This window comes from Macrobrachium rosenbergii, chromosome 48 (genome assembly GCF_040412425.1).
Source record: "Macrobrachium rosenbergii isolate ZJJX-2024 chromosome 48, ASM4041242v1, whole genome shotgun sequence".
Lineage (NCBI taxonomy): Eukaryota > Metazoa > Arthropoda > Malacostraca > Decapoda > Palaemonidae > Macrobrachium > Macrobrachium rosenbergii.
Genome location: NC_089788.1, coordinates 75,177,720 through 75,197,719, shown reverse-complemented (window position 1 = coordinate 75,197,719; position 20,000 = coordinate 75,177,720). Strand labels below are relative to the sequence as shown.

The 20,000-nt window shown below is 37.9% G+C and overlaps 1 protein-coding gene across 7 annotated transcripts in view; it reads left to right on the top strand.

Annotated features, from left to right (window-relative positions):
- Positions 1 to 20,000, top strand: part of LOC136831575 (unconventional myosin-Ie-like) — a 142,145-nt gene that overhangs the window by 90,527 nt on the left and 31,618 nt on the right. The window contains exon 1 of one of the 7 annotated variants that reach the window (XM_067092180.1): positions 19,358 to 20,000. This exon is cut by the window's right edge and continues 212 nt beyond it. The exons of the other annotated variants lie outside the window; for them this stretch is intronic. The gene's annotated coding sequence lies outside the window, so the exon portion shown is untranslated. Of the gene's footprint in view, positions 1 to 19,357 lie in introns of those variants that run through there. 7 annotated transcript variants of the gene reach the window in all.

Below are 20,000 nucleotides of genomic sequence, written 5' to 3'. Positions count from 1 at the left end.
AGTCATATACTGGACATTGGGACGTGGACATGAAGCCGAGATGATTTTTCTTAAAAGGATAATTTATATAGAATGAATCTGTCAAGCATTACTGCTCATGATGTGCAAGTCAACTCGGTCACCTTGGTAGGATCGAATGCACATGATTATCCCTCTTACAAAGCAGCTACCATCACTCTGCAGCTTTGTGTTGATGCTTAGGCAAGGTAGATGGAGCTATATAGTCTCTTATTGGGTGTAAATACCTCCTCTTCACCAAGACAGCTGAAGAGTAGGTCTGCTGTAGCTAATATAGAAGTGTGAAAAACTCCTTTTCACCAAGACAGCTCAAGAATAGGTTCACTGCACCTTCTGTAAAGGTTTAAAATCCCCTTCTGCTTTTGGAAAATGGTCCACAAATCTGCCTTTTTTGAAGGACAGGTCCTTAATCTTTTGACCTAAATATACCCTTCCGTAAGACAGTAGAGCTTTCTAACAGACTATGCCCACGTACAGATAGCCAGTATCACAGTACCAACATTCAAGAAGTTTTTTGTGAAATTCTTTGCCGTTCTTTGCAAAGCGCCTTCCTTAGGCCCCTAGCTGCAACCCCTTTCGTTCCTTTTACTTTACCTCCGTTCATATCCTCTTTCTACCATCTTGCCATCCACCCCCTCCTAACAGTTGTTTCATGTTGCAACTGCGAGGTTTTCCTCCTGTCACACCTTTCAAACGTTCCTACTGTCAGTTTCCCTTCCAGTGCTTGGCCTTTGGCCTAAATTGTATATTCTGTTCTATTTTGTATTGTATAACTCTCCCCCCATCCCACCGTCTTAGGGCGTTGCCTCTGCACTAAAGATGCTACCCAGGCACAGGATTTTGATTTTATTGTCTTATTAGTCTTTTGGTCTCAGACTCACTGAGTCTGTGCTTTAAATAACTCGGTCTGGGTATTTCTGGGAAGACCAGGGGAACGAATTCTAGGTGCTTGTAAATGTAAGAATGTTCGGTTTGCATCAAGAACATTCAATAAACTTTTAGGAAGGAACAATCCGTTTGACTTCCAGCAAACCCAGCAAACCTGGGTCACTAACGCTTAAGGAGTTAAGAAATTGTTTTAGGGATTAAGAAATGTTTAAGGGATTAAGAAATGTTTTAGGGATTAAGAAACTTTGGTGGGATTAAAGAATGTCTAAGGGATTAAGGAATATTTATGGGATTAGGGAAAGTTGAAAACCTTTAAGGGACTGAGAAACGTTTTAAGGAATTAAGAAATGTTTAAGGGATTAAGAATTTTTAAGGAATTAGGAAACGTTTAAGGGATTAAGAAATGTTGGAGGTATAAAGAAATGTTTAAGGGATTAGAAACGTTGAAGGGATTAGAAACGTTGAAGGGATTAAGAAACGTTTTAGAGATTAAGAAGTGTTTAAAGGGTTAAATAATCTTTAAGGGAATAAGAAACGTTTAAGGGTTTAAGAAACGTTTAAAAGACCAAAAAACTTTTTTAGGGACTAAATGAATTTTAAGGGACTAAGAAACGTTTTAGTTATTAAGAAACGTTTAAGAGATTAAGAAACGTTTTAGGGACTAAGAAACGTTTTAGGGACTAAGCAACGTTTAAGGGACTAAGAAACGTTTAAGGGACTAAGAAACGTTTAAAGGGCTAGGAAACATTTAAGGGACTAAGAAACATTTAAGGGACTAAGAAACGTTTTAGGGACTAAGAAACGTTGAAAATGCTAAGAAACGCTTAAGGGACTAAGAAACACTTAGGGGACTAAGAAACGTTTTAGGGACTAAGCAACGTTTAGGGGACTAAGAAACGTTTAAGGGACTAAGAAACATTTGAGGGACTAAGAAACATTTAGGGACTAAGAAACATTTAAGAGACTAAGAAACGTTTAAGGGACTAAGAAACATTTAGGGACTAAGAAACATTTGAGGGACTAAGAAACGTTTGAGGGACTAAGAAACGTTTAAAGGACAAAGAAACGGAAAGCGTTGCTTCCTCGATAAACAAACTTCATGGCAACGTCAAGAGAATATATAATAACGATATTGTGCGACGCATGCGCAGAAGCCGTTTCTCCATCGCATCATTCGCCAAAAGCTCCGCTCTACTGAACGTTAAAAATCCTTATTTTTTATCGGCGTTTTGGGCGGTCATCGACTAGTAGGAAATATGAGAGAGAGAGAGAGAGAGAGAGAGAGAGAGAGAGAGAGAGAGATTCTTCCTAGTTCCAGGAACGGGTTCTAGACATGAGTCATATGACCTTGTGATGATTGTGTGGGAAGCAAGGTAGGTGGGAAGGCTCTCTCTCTCTCTCTCTCTCTCTCTCTCTCTCTCTCTCTCTCTCTCTCTCGTTTTCCTAGAGACAATCCATCAGTTGAGAAAGATTATTGAATCTCTCTGACACAAATGTAAAATATAAATAGTTATTAACTCATATTGCCTCATTTATTTTTCCCTGAGGGAGGATCTATGGTCTTTATGTATTATATATATATATATATATATATATATATATATATATATATATATATATATATATATATATATATTATAATTATGACCAATTAAGGATCCTGGCACATGAAAAAATGAGTTAATGCAATGAGTTGATACTGATTTCTATTTTATATTTACATTAGAGATTCAATCGTTTTTCTCAACTGATGGACCATCTCTAGGAAAACGTTTTGGTTGCTCTTGTGTATATATGTGTGTGTATTTAAGAGAGAGAGAGAGAGAGAGAGAGAGAGAATCAAAATCTATCGACTGGAATTCCACCCTGGTAAAAAAAAAAAAAAAATAACTGGTTTGGACTGGTATCAAGATGACACCTGAATGATTCATGACTTCTGGGAAATTAAATCTATCCGAAGCTTTGCTTTTATTTTCGCTTGGTCTCTGGAGTGATGTTTGAACAAGGTATTTCAGTGATCATGCGATGACCGGTCATCTTATTAAATTTGATTTGACGTGAGCGAAGAATTGCCGGAACATTTCGTTCAGATTTGTCTGTTGAAAGGGAATTTAAGGTGTGTTAATGTATTCGCGTCTTATTGAGGTTTTCTAAGAAATATCGATTCATGGAAAAAACCAAGTAATAAATGCGCCGAACTTACTTTGTCGCAATCGAGTTGTCTGTACAGCGTATAATCAAGGCCACCGAAAGTGGATCTATCTTTCGGTGGTCCAGGTATAATGCTGTGTGAGCCGCGGCCCATTAAACTTTAACCACGGGCCGGTGGTGGCCTGGCCTCTGTCGTTGCCAGACGCACGATTATGACTAACTTTAACCCTAAATAAAATAAAAGCTACTGAGGCTAGAGGGTTGCCATTTTTGTATGTATAATGATTGGAGGGTGGATGATCAACGTACCAATTTGCAGAGCTAGTTGCTGTTTATGACACTTGCGACTTCATGGAACTAATAGCTGTTTCTGACATTACCAGTTAAGGAATTGATGCTGCTTATGACACAAGGAAGTTGTTACCTATTTATGACACATCCGACCAAGGAATTGATTTTTTCGTGGCATTCATAACCAAGGTGTAAATGGTTATGACACTGACACTTCTGACTAAAGAACTGAAGGCTGTGTATGACACTTCTGGCCAAGAAGGTGATGGGTGTTTATGACACTTCTGACCAAGGAATGATGGCTGCATATGACACTTCTGACCTAGGAACTAAGGGCTGTATATGACACTTCTGACCAAAGAACTGATGGCTATTTATGACACTTCTGACCCAAGAACTGACTTATGACACCTCTGACCAAGGAACTGATGGCTATTTATGACACTTCTGACCAAGGAACTGATGGCTATTTTTGGCACTTCTGACCAAGGAACTGGTGGCTATTTATGACACTTCTGACCAAAGAACTGATGGCTGCTTATGACACTTCTGACCAAGGAACTGATGGCTATTTATGACACTTCTGACCTAGGAACTGAGGGCTGCCTATGACACTTCTGACCTAGGAACTGAGGGCCGTTTATGACACTTTTGACCTACGAACTAAGGGCTGCTTATGACACTTCTGACCAAAGAACTGAGGGCTGCCTATGACACTTCTGACCAAGGAACTGAGGGCTATTTATGACACTTCTGACCAAGGAACTGACAGCTGCTTATGATACTTCTGACCAAGGAACTGATGGCTATTTATGACACTTCGGACCAAATAACCGTTTATGACAGTTACGATGAAGGCCCTGACAGCTGTTCTCGTCAAGCGGCACAGAATAGTGTGTGATAACATAGAACTTGTGTCGTATAGAGAAAGCCCGGATATCCCCTCGTGGTTGGAAGATATGAATGATTTCTTGCTCACGGGATGGGACCACTCTTTTATTCTTTGAAGAATGAATGTTTCTGTTGAAAGATGGATAATAGATATAGGTAGATAAATAGATAGACAGAAAGAGGCTTGTTTGTGCTTTCGTCACCATTGTTGTGAAATTCAGTACAAAAAAGTGCATATGTTGATGGTTTTCATTCTCTCTCTCTCTCTCTCTCTCTCTCTCTCTCTCTCTCTCTCTCTCTCTCTCTCTCTCTCTCTCTCTCTCTCACAGATAAATAGATAGATAGATGTTTCGTGTTTTCATGAAGAATTGTCTTCGTCATCAGTATTGTGAAACTATCCACAAGAAAAAGTATATAACTTGATGTTAGTATTCTCTCTCTCTCTCTCTCTCTCTCTCTCTCTCTCTCTCTCTCTCTCTCTCTCTCTCTCTCTCTCTTCCTTTTTTGTAGCAGATTTTGTTCCTATTGCAACAAACCAGGACAGAGGAAACCAAAATGGTGAGATAATCGTTTTTATATTTTTTGTTTTCGTAATGGCCGTGGAATGTGGTCAGGCTTTTGACAAAGACCAGTGGTAGAGACTATTTTAAATTTTTTGTGTTTTTTTTTTCCCAATTACAATAAACTTTCCCTTGTGTATATATGTTCTACATTAAACATTCTTATTGTATATAAGATAAACTTAAGTCCAAGAGTACGAGAAACAAGTTTAATGAACGTTGTAAGGGAACATCTGCCCTTGTCAGGATACAGGAGGTTAGAATTACATATATGTTTATATATATATACTTTGTCATTCTCCGAAATCGTCAGGACAATACCGTCTACCGCCGTGACGCAAGCAGGATGCAAACCAATCATAAAACTGCCCGTGCTTATACTAGGAATCCCGTGTAAGTCATTCATCGTTCATTTGTTCTTCATTGCGAATGTATGATTAGATTGTGAGTCAGCTTCCTCAAGAAAGAGGATACTTGTTAGTTATTCCTGTCATTCAAGTTTTTCCCTAATTTATTTATTTTTATTTTTTTTTTTTGAGCAGATGTGTCTACAGTAGTCATTTTGCACCTCGGCTAGACTGACGTGTGCTTGTGACGTCTGATAATTGTCTCTTTACTTGATTGCTGTTCTGTTCTAAGACTGTTCAGCTGTTCAGATTTTTGTTTGATTTGCTGTTATGTTCTAAAAATGTTCAGCTGTTCCTTGGAATGTTCAACTGTTCGGTTTTCTTATCTAATTGCTGTTCTGTTCGAAGAATGGTCAGCTGTTCAGTTTTCAGTTTATTTTTTTTAATTTGCTTTTCAGTTCTAAGAATGTTCAGCTGTTCAGTTTTTTTTATTAATTGCTGTTCTGTTCTAAGAATGTTCAGCTGTTCAGTTTTCTGGTCTAGTTGCTGTTCTGTTCTAAGAATGTTTTCTTATCTAATTGCTGTTCAGTTTACTGTTCAGCTGCTCAGTTTTTTTTAATTTGATTGCTGTTCTGCTCTAAGAATGTTCAGCAGTTCATTTTTTTTTATTCAGTTGTTGTTCTGTTCCAAGAATGTTCAGCTGTTCAGTTTAATTTTGTGTTATTCTGTCTTTTAGTGTCTTTGTTCCTGCGTTCTTGTTCGTATTTGTTCATGATGTCATTAAGTAGATAACAGTTTATCATATACATCTGGACATGAAAATACTGCCCTAAAATGGAAGACTGAAGTATCTGCAAAAATACAGAACTTAGAAAAATGGTAGATACTGCAGTTTTCTCTTGCCTTACTACTGATTTTGCAGATACCCTGTACTGCAAATGGGCCCCCTAAATACTCGCGGGAAGCATTGAAGAAGAATCATTCTGAAACTGCAGTAACTTGTGTAAAAGTGTTTCACGAGGCCAATAGGTGGCATATGTCAATTTCGAAAATTTTCCAGATACTGCATTTTTCCATTTTAGGGCAGAATATTTGAGATATACTTGTATATTTTCAGAAATAAGATGCTTTTTATCACTAACTCTTCATAGTCATTTTAGATCTGCTTCTCATTACTGATAATTATATCTTTCACCTGCATAATTTGTGATTCCTGAATCGATCCCTGTGTTGTCAATCAGAATAAAATTCCGCTTCAGTAAATTGATTAGCATTAAGTCACTGAAGAATTCCTCCCTTTCCGAGTCATTGTTCTTGACAGAAACAGTTAACAGACACTCCTCTTTGTCTTCGGAACTGACCCTGAGTAACTGTTACCCCACAAGCACAGACGACCTCTTTGTTGTGTCCTTTGTTTTGAATGGAACAACCAAATTCTTTCCTGCGTAGCACCACGCATGCGCCAATGATTCGCTGACGACGCAATAATTCTACCTATCTAACCACTGATTACTTTCACGCTAACCATCGACATTCTCTCTCTCTCTCTCTCTCTCTCTCTCTCTCTCTCTCTCTCTCTCTCTCTCTCTCTCTCTCTCTTTTATATATGTAAACTGTGTTTGGTTCTATTTATGATTTTTTTCGATTTAAAGGAGTGAGTCAAAATGAGACCCAGTGTATTTCTCTCTCTCTCTCTCTCTCTCTCTCTCTCTCTCTCTCTCTCTCTCTCTCTCTCATTTGTGCAGGTAAAAAGTATTTGGTCCTATATGTCAGTTATTTCGATACACAGGAGTGAGTCGAGACCTAGTGTATTTCTCTCTCTCTCTCTCTCTCTCTCTCTCTCTCTCTCTCTCTCTCTCTCTCTCTCTCTCTATCTATCTGTCAGCAGCGGTCGTATTTTCGTAAAATCATGAGGTAATTATAAGCCATACATTCATATTATTATGGTTCATATCGCTGGGCTGTGGTCTGTCTGAAAGTTACAGCGAAACCGATTGTATTTTTTTGTGGATTATTATTATTATTATTATTATTATTATTATTATTATTATTATTATTATTATTATTATTCATGGAAACATCATACTAGCATGAGTCACTAAGATGGCGAAGAAATCACAATGATGTAAATGTAAATATATATATATATTTGATATATATTTTTTCCTTTTACATTTCCATTTACATTGGGATAACAAAACCATGCCGAACAGAACTGGATTAATTCATTATGAGTTTTGAGGAACAGGTTACCAGGGCAAACCAGTTTTGAAAGGAGTTGAATGCAAAAACTCCGATGTTTTTGAGTGAAAGTGGAATTGCTTTGCCTGCATAACTTCGATTCAGGTCTCAGGAAGATACTTTTAGGTTTAGTTGGATGGAGTTAGAGTCATTGTAAATACATACATATATACATACACACACAACCGTATTTAATGTACGAATGATAGTTGGCATGAATGTGAGAGTTATATATATATGTGTGTATGTATGTATGTATATATGTATGTATGTATGTATGTATAGTGCACATAACTATACCTAGCCGTCAGTATTACACTCACAATCATTGTTACTGTCATTCGCCAGATGTCTAAAAATGCATTCTGTGATATGTGCGTATTTCATTGTTCTAGACTCTCTCTCTCTCTCTCTCTCTCTCTCTCTCTCTCTCTCTCTCTCTCTCTCTCTCTCTCTCTCTCTCAGCATCCTGTTCCCGACCCGTTTGACCTGGAAACCACCTGGGACAAAACGCCTTTAGGCCGGAAGTGGCTGCGACTGGTTTTATTCTCTCTCTCTCTCTTTTTTTTTTTTTTTTTTTTTTTTTTGGCCATCATTTGAATTGAACACCCCCTCCCTCCCACAACCCCCAAGGGAGGAGATTAGAAGGGGTTTTAGGGGGTTGGGGTTTTGAGGTTGAATGAAACTGTGGGCTAGATAGGGCAATGGGGTTAAAATTTGGGGTATTTTTGTAGCCCAGGCCTGGAGGAGGTCATGGAAACGAGAAGCTGATGTGGGCATAGCATCCCTTGGTTTGGAATTTGTGTACATACATACATACATACATAAATCTGTACAGGAATATTCATACCTACATATATACGTAAACCCTTGGAGAAATGTACATACTTACAGTATATACATACATAAACTAATACAAGAAATGTACATTTAGGAATACATACATACGTACTGAAACCAGCACAGAACTGTACATACATACCCAAAGCTGTACAGAAATGTGCATGCATACATAATAAACCATTTCAGAAATATACATACACACTTACATACATACATAAGCCCATACAAGAAATGTATGTTTATGAAATACAGAATTGTCCAGACTGACAATACCTAAACCCCTGTACAGAAATGTATATACATAATGCATAAACTCTCTCATAAATGTAGTCATACATACATACATAGCCTCGTACAAAAAATGTACATTATGAATACTGTACATATGTGCATATATAAATGCTTACATAAACCCTTCCAAAAATGTACATACATACATACATAAAAACCCTTTCAGAAAGTTAAGTATATCTTAGTTTAACCAGACCACTGAGCTGGTTAACAGCTCTCCTAGGGCTGGCCCGAAGGATTAGACTTATTTTTACGTGGCTAAGAACCTACTGGTTACCTAGCAACGGGACCTACAGCTTATTGTGGAATCCGAACCACATTATGACGAGAAATGAATTTCTATCACCAGAAATAAATTCCTCTAATTCTTCTTTGGCGGCTCGAAGAGTCGAACGCTGGGCAGAATGCACATACATACATAATATGCATACATACACAAATGCACAATAACTGTATCCGTATAGACTTCTGTTAGAGGGCAAACGCGGTTGCCAGGACAACCAAACCACGGGATTGAAAAAGAAGAAAAACATAAGTGACCTTCATGTTTACTTTGTTGTAAAATTATTTTCTGGATCTATTTACCTTGCTGTCCAACCACTCCAACTCCTTATCATTCTTTTTACTGTACCTCCGTTCATATTCTCTTTCTTCCATGTTGCTATCCACCCTCTTCTGACAGTTGATTCATAGTGCAACTGCTTTGAGGTTTTCCTCCTGTTACGCCTTTCAAACCTTTCTGCTCTCGTTATTCCTTTCAGTGCTGAATGACCTCATAGGTCCCAACGCTTGGCCTTGGACCTAAAATTCTATATTCCATTCCATTGGCTTGACAGTCTAACTTTTCAAGAAACATTATCCAGTTCGGACGAACCTCCTGATATGCACGGCGTCGCTGTCATATTCTTTATTGATTATAGTTGAAATATGATTTTTCCCCGTCTGCCCTCATATCTTAAAAACTACTGAGGCTAGAGGGCTGCAAATTGGTATGTTGATCACCCACCCTCCAGTCATCAGACATACCAAATTGCAGCCCTCTAACCCCAGTGGTTTTTATTTTATTAAAGATTAAAGTTAGCCATAATCGCGCATCTGGCAACGATATAGGCCAGGCCACCACCGGGCAATGGTTAAAGATTCATGGGTCGCGGCTCATACAGCATTATACCGAGACCACCGAAAGATAGGTCTGTTTTCGGTGGCCTTGATTATACGATGTACCGAAAACTCGATTGCGCCGAAGAAACTTTTACGCGTTTTTATTTATGATATTTTTTTTCGTTTTTGAAACTTTCTTTATCAACGTAGAATGTCCACTTTCCCGTGAAGTATAATCCATTTAGTAGTGATTACTGTGACACTTTCTTCCTACTGGAAGAAGTGTGAAGAAGCAGATTGACACCATACGGTTTCACGCATCGTATTGCAAGATTGAAGAAGAAGAAGAAGAAGAATAAGAAGAGGAGGAAAAGGAGGAGCAGGAAGAGGACGCAGAAGAAGAAGAAGCAAAAGAAGAATAAGAAGAAGAGGAGGAGGAGGAAGAAAGAAAGAAAGAAAGAGAGGAGAAAGAAGCCTTAGGGTTCACGAAGAGTATTTTATTTTTAATTTTTCACCATTGTTCTTCCATGTTACTAGTTCTTGAGGCTGGCTAGCCGATGCAAGCATTGTGTTCGATCATGCTCTTCGTTTCCGGTTGTGTCGAACTCGAGAGAGAGAGAGAGAGAGAGAGATTCTTCTCCTTCAGGAGAATCTTCGACAGCAGGAAGCCTTTTTGAGGACTCGACAAAATAACTTGAAAATACAAAAGAAAGTTATATAAAGCCTTCGTTCACGAACTTGGAAAGGGCATTGGCAAGTCTCTCTCTCTCTCTCTCTCTCTCTCTCTCTCTCTCTCTCTCTCTCTCTCTCTCTCTCTCTCTCTCTGTTTTGTCACTGTGTTGACGACATATACAGGACATTATGCAACTAGCTTATCTTTGCTGGCGTTCGTCGTCCTCTCTCTCTCTCTCTCTCTCTCTCTCTCTCTCTCTCTCTCTCTCTCTCTCTCTCTCTCTCTCTCTCATATCTCTCAGATATATATAATATATATATATATATATATATATATATATATATATATATATATATATATATATATATATATATATATATATATATATATATATATATATATATATATATATATATATATATATATATATATATATAAAGATTTCCACTTAGACTACATATGCAAATAAAGCTGTTAGCCCGCGCACCGTTTGTCGTTAATATTTGTACCGTATGCGGTACAGGTGTACCGTTGGCGTTTGCGTTTTGAGTCTGAGCTTGGAGCCACTGAGGCCTCGGAATACGGTACTTTCTTTCTCGGTGGTTAATCGCCCTGCCGAGGAATTAACCGAGTGTTTAAACCCACAGGCATCTCTCTCTCTCTCTCTCTCTCTCTCTCTCTCTCTCTCTCTCTCTCTCTCTCTCTGTGTTTGTGTGTGTGTGTTTGTGTTTGTGTAATTAGTTTGGTTAGAATCTCTCTCTCTCTCTCACTCTCTCTCTCAGTATTTGTGTATATGTATGTGTATGTGTGTGTGTGTTTGTGTGTGTGTAATTCATTTGGTTGAAACTTCTCTCTCTCTCTCTCTCTCTCTCTCTCTCTCTCTCTCTCTCTCTCTCTCTCTCTCTCTCTCTCTCTCTCTCCGAGTGTAAATCACTTTTGCGAAAACGGCACAGATTCACCAACCAAATTTAAAACGGCATAGAAATCCAATAACAAAACAAACAAACAAACAAAAAACAAAACACAAACACACACAGGTAAAAGACTTCCTCAGAGGAGGAGATTTAAAGCCACGAAGAAATTGCCCAGATACCTTACAGGAGTTAAGCTAAGCTCATTAGTCAGCCTGAAGAAACGTACTAGATATAATCCGTACATGGTGAAGATGAGAGCGTCGCTTTTTGTAAGATTTCACGGCAACAGAGAACAAATAAAATCCCCAAATAAGGGAGTGGTCAACAAAGGCATTCCACCCCCCCCTCCACTCCCTCCTTCCCCCCATCATCGAGAGAGGTCAGCTATAGTATATCAAGGAAAAAATGTCTTGATAAGACAGAGAGAGAGAGAGAGAGAGAGAGAGAGAGAGAGAGAGAGAGAGAGAGAGAGAGAGACCTTCTTAATATAAGTTTTAATCTTCCGGTTTTTAGCGAGATACTTTTGGGAGTGCGACTGCGTGTCCCGGGCCATTTTTTTAACTCTTCTTCCATTAGAGGGCCAGTGCCGTCAGTGCACCTCACGTGCGGTGCACTGTAGGCAGTGCTTGAGGTTCTTTGTAGCGTCCCTTCCTTAGGACCCTTTCATTCCTTTTACTGTACGTCCATTCATATTCTTTTCCCATCCTACTTTCCTCCCTCTTGTAACAATTTATTATAGTGCAACTGCGAGGTCTCCCTCCTGTTACACCTTTCAGACCTTGTACTCTCAATTTCCATTTCAGCGCTGAATGGCCTCACAGGTCCCAACGATTGACCTTCAGCCAAAATTGTATATCCTATTCAATTCAACCCTTCCTCCGACCCACCATAAGCAGATAACATCCAGGTACACAAACCACTGTTCATTTTTTTTAAACAAAGCAGTTTCCGAATATTCATTAACACCTGCAGATCCAAGATAGCTCTTCTGAAGTATATACTACCATATACACCTTTAAATGCGAAGGGTATTTGAAGGTTATATATGAGTAGAACTTTGTATTTTTGTTTTTTAAAACTTCAAATTACAAAATACTGCTCTATACGTGGCGGGAGTTACGAAGTTGACGAAGTTGACGCAAGTAAAAGAAATTATCTAAAGTTGTTTGTACTTTTTCAAGAAATTATCTAAAGAAGTTTATGCAGTTGCAAGAAATTGCCTAAAGTTGATTAAGTTTCAAGAAATCATATAATGAAGTTTATGCAATCGCAAGAAATTATCTAAAGTTTATGCAGTTGCAAGAAATTACCTAAAGAAGTTTATTAAATTTCAAGACATTATCTAATGAAGTTTATGCATTTGCAAGAAATTATCTAAAGAAGTTTTTGAACTGTCAAGATATTAACCAAAGAAGTTTGTGGAGTTACCTAAAGAAGTTTATTAATTTTCAAGAAATCACCTAATGAAGTTTATGCAGTCTATTATCTAAAGAAGTTTTTGAACTGTCAAGATATAACCAAAAAAAAATTTATGCAAGAAATTACCTAAAGTTACATTCAGCTTCTAGAAATTATCCAAAAAAAATTTATGCGGTTACAAGAAGTCATCACCCGAAGAAATTCCCCACAGATAAAAATACGCTTTCGCGACAGAAAGTTTGCGCAGTGACATTTGGGGAAAATATTGAAACCGTGACCGGTAGAAATCACATTTTTTTAGATCTTATTTTGAGATTTCTACAGAGAGTCAAAGACACGCCCACGTGCAATTTCCCCAGAGCTATGAAAATGGCATTAGATTCCACGCAACAGAAGGTACTTTCTGAAAAAGTAAACATAGGTACTTGAGGTGTGAAAGTGTATAAAAGAGAGAGAGAGAGGCTGGCGTTCCATTCATTCCATTGGGAATGAAGTCATGTGTGACATTTGTTTTCGTTAAGCGTTCAACTGTGCATCAGTTGGCTAGATGGTCCACTGGTTACTTTCTACCTCCGCCACTGCATGCCACGGTTAACGAACTTGAAAAGGAAACCGAGTGTGTCTCCACAGTACTGTAAAAAAAAATGTCGTATACATGTTGGTAAAAACAGGAAAAAAATGTCTTATACGTGTTGGTAAAACAGTTTAAAAATGTCATATACATGTTGGTAAAAACAGTAATTGCCTTATACATGTTGTTAAAAACAGTAAAAAAATGTCATATACATGTTGGTAAAAGCAGTAATTGTCTTATACATGTTGTTAAAAACAGTAAAAAAAATGTCATATACATGTTGGTAAAAATATTGGTAAAAATAGTAAAATAATGTCATATACATGTTGGTAAAAATAGTAAAAAAAAGTCACATGTTGGTAAAAACAGTACAAAAATGTCATCTACATGTTGGTAAAAATAGAGAATTGTCGTATACTTGTTGGTAAAAACAGTAAAAATTGTCGTATACATGTTGGTAAAACAGTAAAAATTGTCGTATACATGTTGGTAAAAACAGTAAAACATGTTGTATACATGTTGGTAAAAAGAGTAAAAATATATTTTAGTAAAACAGTAAAAAAAAAAGTCATGCATATGTTGGTAACTTGCCACATACATGTCACAGACATGTCAGGAACAAGCCAGCAACCGTTTATATATTGGCAATATATAAACTTTTTTAATATATATTTTGTAATCTTTCTGTGTAGATAATCTATGTTTCGTGTCTATGAGACAAAGATAAACAGGTCCAAAAGACATATCTTATTGTGCGTACACACTACCGGCAAACATGTCATAAACTTGTTGGTAACTTGTCACATACGTATCACAAACAGGTTGAAAACAAGTCAGTGACCATCATTGGAGAGTAAATCTGACAAACTCTGGATTATCTTAAGGCGCACTGGTTAGGATTGCCAGTAAGTCATTCACTTGTTTTCAACCTGTTTGTGATGTGTGTGCAATAAGGTTCCAATGTTTGTTTACAATATGTTTTACTGTTGTCTGGACACAGCCTTTGGGGGCATTCATAATGCAGTAAAATAAGTGATCTCTTTCTGTATTTCCGTTTAACTCTTGTCACTTCTTTCAAGTGAGCACCATAATATTCTTTGGAAGCTTGAATTTCAAGTCAAAGGCCCCTGGGGGCTTGTTCCATATGAATAGGGTTCATCATCTGAATAATAATAAAAATAATCTTTGGAAGCTTGAATTTCAAGTCAGTGACCCCTTTTGTGGGCTTGTTCCATATGAATAGGGTTCGTCTTCTGCCTAATAATAATAATATTTAATAATAATATCCGAAAGAATTGCTGGTAGCTTGTTCCATAAGAATTAGGGCTCATCTTCTGCAGAATAATAATAATAATAATAATAATAATAATAATAATAATAATAATAATAATAATAATAATACGCGAAAGCACTGCTAGTAGCAAGCGTCGATAAAGACCCAATCAGCTGGAATAGCTGCTTCTAAGACAAACAAAATCCCATTGTCCCTCAAGACTGAAAACAGAGCCACTTCTTCGTTGGCTTTCTTGAGTATCCATCCAAGGTACACGTCCCTGGGAAGAGACCAAGGACGTCTGGAAGCCCTATGTAAATATTATTATTAAGTTTTCTTGCCTGCCTACTGCTTGTGACACTTGCATCGACTGACTGAGAGAAGTGGTTGTCTGCGTTTCTCCTCGCAAGGACAGTGGCAATGTGGCTGGTGCCTGGTTGGTTTGCTGACCGCGTGGTGTAGCTTCGGGTTGAATCCGTTATGGGATGAGGCTGAGGCTCTCTCTCTCTCTCTCTCTAATATATATATATATATATATATATATATATATATATTATATTTTTCGAGTTGAATCTGTTATGGACTCTCTCTCTCTCTCTCTCTCTCTCTCTCTCTCTCTCTCTCTCTCTCTCTCTCTCTCTCTCTCTATATATATATATATATATATATATATATATATATATATATATATATATATATATATATATATATATATATATATATAATATATAATAATATTATAATGTACATATATATTATATTTTTTTTTCGAGTTGAATCTGTTATGGGACAAGCCCTCTCTCTCTCTCTCTCTCTCTCTCTCTCTCTCTCTCTCTCTCTCTCTCTCCATGTATAGATAATATATATGTATATATACATACATTTATAATGTGTATGTATATATATGTGTGTATATTGTTAAAATTTTCGCCGTTTCTTGTAAATGAAACACAGAGAGAGAGAGAGAGAGAGAGAGAGAGAGAGAGAGAGAGAGAGAGAGAGAGAGAGAGAGATATCCGTCAAACACTTCCGGTCGCAAAACAACAGGTAAGAGAATCATGGACCTTACCACCACATGTGACCCGCAGTCGCTCAGTCAAGAAAGGTCAGGAATTTGACCCAAGTTGGAAGTGGAGACAACTTTCACTCTGTATAATTGTACTTAACTCGTTTTAAGTAATGTTTCTCAGTTAGGAGTTAGTTTATAGGCCTACTGTTCTGTTTAGTGCTGATAGGCATACCTATGAATAAATAAAAATACTAAAAAATATAATTGCGTGCCCCATCAGTCATAAAGAACTAAAGGTCATAACTATAAACAGTTCCTGCTTGGTAGTGTTTCTCGAACGCGAGGTCGTCTTGACATTGATCTGTGATGATGGTGGTAGTGTTTCTCATCACCTTCACGTCAAGGGTGTTGCGCGCGCACGCACATTAAAACGCTCTAATTTCACTCTCGATCGGTTTCCTGGTCCTATACATTTTGCTATGTCACGTGATCTCGTGATAGACAAAAAGGGCCCTATTTTGGTGTAAATGATTTACAATAATAAGGAAAAAAAGTGGCGGTTGGTATCCCTGTAAGCTCCAAAAAAAAAAAAAAATTGTGGGGGCGAAAGACCTTGAGATGACGTGACGTCACAGACGCGTCATCGATGACGCATCCTCAGGTGAAGGGCGAGCCTAGGAATATTGAGGTGTTGCCAAAACGGTGGTACCAAAGGTGTGGCCTTTGATAATTGCTAATCTCTGACTAATGAATTTATTTTCCTTTTTTTAAATGTTAATTTTTTAATTATATTGACCGTTTTCTTTTGTTCTATCAGGAGGCAACGTACGCAGTTGCCAGAGGTGGCAATTATATTAACGGCCGCTGTTATTTGTTGTATATATATCCGGTAACGCAATATAAATTTTACCTAGACCGAAGGTTATGTACTATGTGAAAAGCGTTAAGTTCTTGCTATTATACTTCATTAAAAAGTAAATATCTTGACTATGTATGTCGTTATAATATAGTAATGATTAAGAGAGAGAGAGAGAGAGAGAGAGAGAGAGAGAGAGAGAGAGAGAGAGAGAATATTTTCCTACCTGATAAAAGATATGATCACCAGTCATGAATGTGGAATGTGAGCTCGATTTACGTTGAGAGTGAAAGAAGCTACCTGAGAATATTTCTCTCTCTCTCTCTCTCTCTCTCTCTCTCTCTCTCTCTCTCTCTCTCTCGTTTTTCAACAGTATCTGAAAGGTTTCAACATCGCATTAGCAACGAAGAGCAGGAAATCTTGGAAACTGTCAGAAGGACTTTGAAATAATCAGCCTATTCTTTTTTTAGTTCTAGTTTTCTGTAAAAGAAAACTATTGTGCCGGCTTTGTCTGTCCGCCCTCAGATCTTAAAAACCTCTGAGGCTAGAGGGCTGCAAATTGGTATGTTGATCATCCACCCTCCAATCATCAAACGTGCCAAATTGCAGCCCTCTAACCCTAGAAGTTTTTATTTTATTTAGGGTTAAATAAAAGATAGATCTATTTTCGGTAGATTTGATTATACGCTGTACAGAAAGCTTTACTTTCACTTGTTTGCATGTCGTAAACTCAGGTACAACCTCTGCATCTTGGTACCATATTTAGGTAAAGTCTTACTCAATTCTTAAGCAATTAAGAGGTGCCATAAAGTAGCATATGGGACTATAGTGCAACAGCAGGTAACTTGGTAATATAAGAAAGGTGATAATATTAGTCTAGGTAATTCTCACGAGATTGAACTCTCACTCAGTCTAACTTCCAGCTGTTCACTGTTGCTTTCGTGAGATCGGGTATAGTGAAGAGAGAGAGAGAGAGAGAGAGAGAGAGAGAGAATAATATCTTCTTTGACAAATGTGCTCCCCGCATGGCTTGTCATTTAGAAGTTGGTGCTTTCTATCAAGAGTCCGGTTAGGTCTAATGTCAGTTGCTTAGAAAGCAACTTGCTTTACAATATTGCTGTCTCGTTTGTAAATAGATACAACAATAAATGCATTTATTTCGGAGTAATTATTCATAAGGTGGCGCGTAAATATATCCTATGATTACATTTATATACATCTGTAAAGCGGTTGTCAGTACACGCAGAGATAGGTTTGATGTTTCCAAGTTTCTGAGAAGATTTAAAAAAACTCTTGCTTTCTTCTGCTTTCTTTTAAGATTTAGGACTGTCATCCTACAAGATATATATTATCATCATTTTCTTAGGAAACAAGTCCATTCATCTTGGAGTTCCAAGGATTAAAATGAGGATTTTGCTGTACGTGTTTAATATGCGCCTGTTATTAACCATGGTCTAAGAAAGACCAGCATCCTAACAGATGTTGAGATTAGGCTTACAGGTACTTTCGGTTTGGGATAATTTATAGGTGGTGTATTGGTCTTTTCCTGTGTTTGAAGGGAAGCGCTGTCAGATTTGATATCGCTTGTTATAAAATAGTAGTGGTTTGTTGTGTTCAAAGTCTAAATATATTTGCGTTCGTGTTTTATAGGCGTAGATGTATCTGCATTCGTGTTTTGAAAGCGTAAACACGTGTCGTCTGCTACGATCAGTTCTGAGACGTCCGAGTACTTGACTGGTGGAGAGAGAGAGAGAGAGAGAGAGAGAGAGAGAGAGAGAGAGAGAGAGAGAGAGAGAGAGATACATTCAGGAAAATCAAGATTATAAATATTTTAGTCTACAAGCATCCATTTACCAGTAGATAGGACATTGGACCAATCCTCATTTTGAAACAGACTATACCAACGATCTCTCTCTCTCTCTCTCTCTCTCTCTCTCTCTCTCTCTCTCTCTCTCTCTGTGATGACTCAGTTTCTGTATGTGTGCGTGTAGACGTGATAACAGTTCGTGAATACAAAAAAGACTTTTGAATACAAGGAAGGAATCTGTTGAGTAACTTAAGAATTCCTTCAGCAGACAACATAAAGATTCGTTGGAGTTGTTAGACTGTTAGACTAGCTTAGGGCTGATTTTATGCATTAAGATTAATAAATTATCAATGATATAATAATATAGAATGTTATAGAGAAGTCCACTTTATAAAGGATAAAGATCTTGACAAAATTGTCGATTATATGAAGTATTACAGAAAGAAATTTAGCGTGGTCTTCTTAAACACCTCACAAGTATATTTTAGGCCTACTGCAATTCCGAATGGTGCAGATTCACTCTCTAAGACAAAGACCTTCTCCTTAAAACCTAAACCTTGTTGTTGAGACTTTTAAGTCTAGTTCTTAAGGCATAATTTCTCCTGCATTCTCTAGGGTATAGGACTCTCATCCCACAAGGGATAGGATTAAGTTTATTTTATGAAATGTCATGTTGTGACGCCCTGCGGGCAGATGGCGCTATTGTGCCATTATATTTTTAAGTTGGCTGACAATTGCTTTCAAAAACTGTAATAAAATCAAAAGTTGTATCAGATCACTGGTATACTTTACTGATTTTATCAAATATACAGCAGCATTGTGATAAATTCACCTGTTCATGTCTTTGTCGTTGATGTAAACCGTAGTGTATTGTCTTCAAACTCTCTTTCTGTACTGTTCTTCAGCCAGTGTTGTCTCTCTCTCTCTCTCTCTCTCTCTCTCTCTCTCTCTCTCTCTCTCTCTCTCTCTCTCTCTCTCCACACTGAAATACCTTGATAAATTCACTGGGAAACAGACATTTCTTTTTTGTTGTACTCCTGGGTCTTTGTCGATGTAGACTGGTGTAATCTCTTGAAGCTAGTTGCTCTCTCTCTCTCTCTCTCTCTCTCTCTCTCTCTCTCTCTCTCTCTCTCTCTCTCTCTCTCTCTCTCTCTCTCTTCCGGTGTTGATAAACGGATTTTGGCGATAACGGGCGACGAAAATCTTAGCCAGTTGACATTCAACCGCGGTGCAAGGAGCGTGATTTCGTGTCAATGATGTTTTAAATTCGCGGTTAACGCCGGTTATTGCACGAATTCGAAATGTCTGCCGAGCGCGCTAGACCTACTTAATGGCCCCTACGGCCTGTAGACGAAAAAAAAAATATATATGGAATAAATATGCTTTGGTGTCTTCATTGCGCGCGATGAAGGGCGTTGCACCCTGTAGTAGGAAGTTTAGTGATTTATCAAGCCAACTGTTCATTTGATTTATGTATACGTGAGGTTGTTTGTTGGGGGGGAAAAGTGCGAGTGGTGGTAATATGGCGTCCAGAAAGTAGGCCGTTCAAATCGTTTTACTAGGCCGAAGTGAAATGAGACTCACGCCGCCTTAAATATATTTATTTGGAGGTTGTCATGGAATACCCCATCAGGTGGCGGTTGATGAAATGGAACGTGGAGTTTTAAAAGTCGAATGCTTTTTAATATTTGTGAATGTTTGTGAATGTTTTTGGCAACTGTTTCGAGCCTAACCTTACACACGGGATTTCCTCTGTGGACTACAATAACAGCGTCACAGAAGGAGGAGAGACCAAGCCTACGAAATTACACAGCGTGTGGCCACGTCTCTCTCTCTCTCTCTCTCTCTCTCTC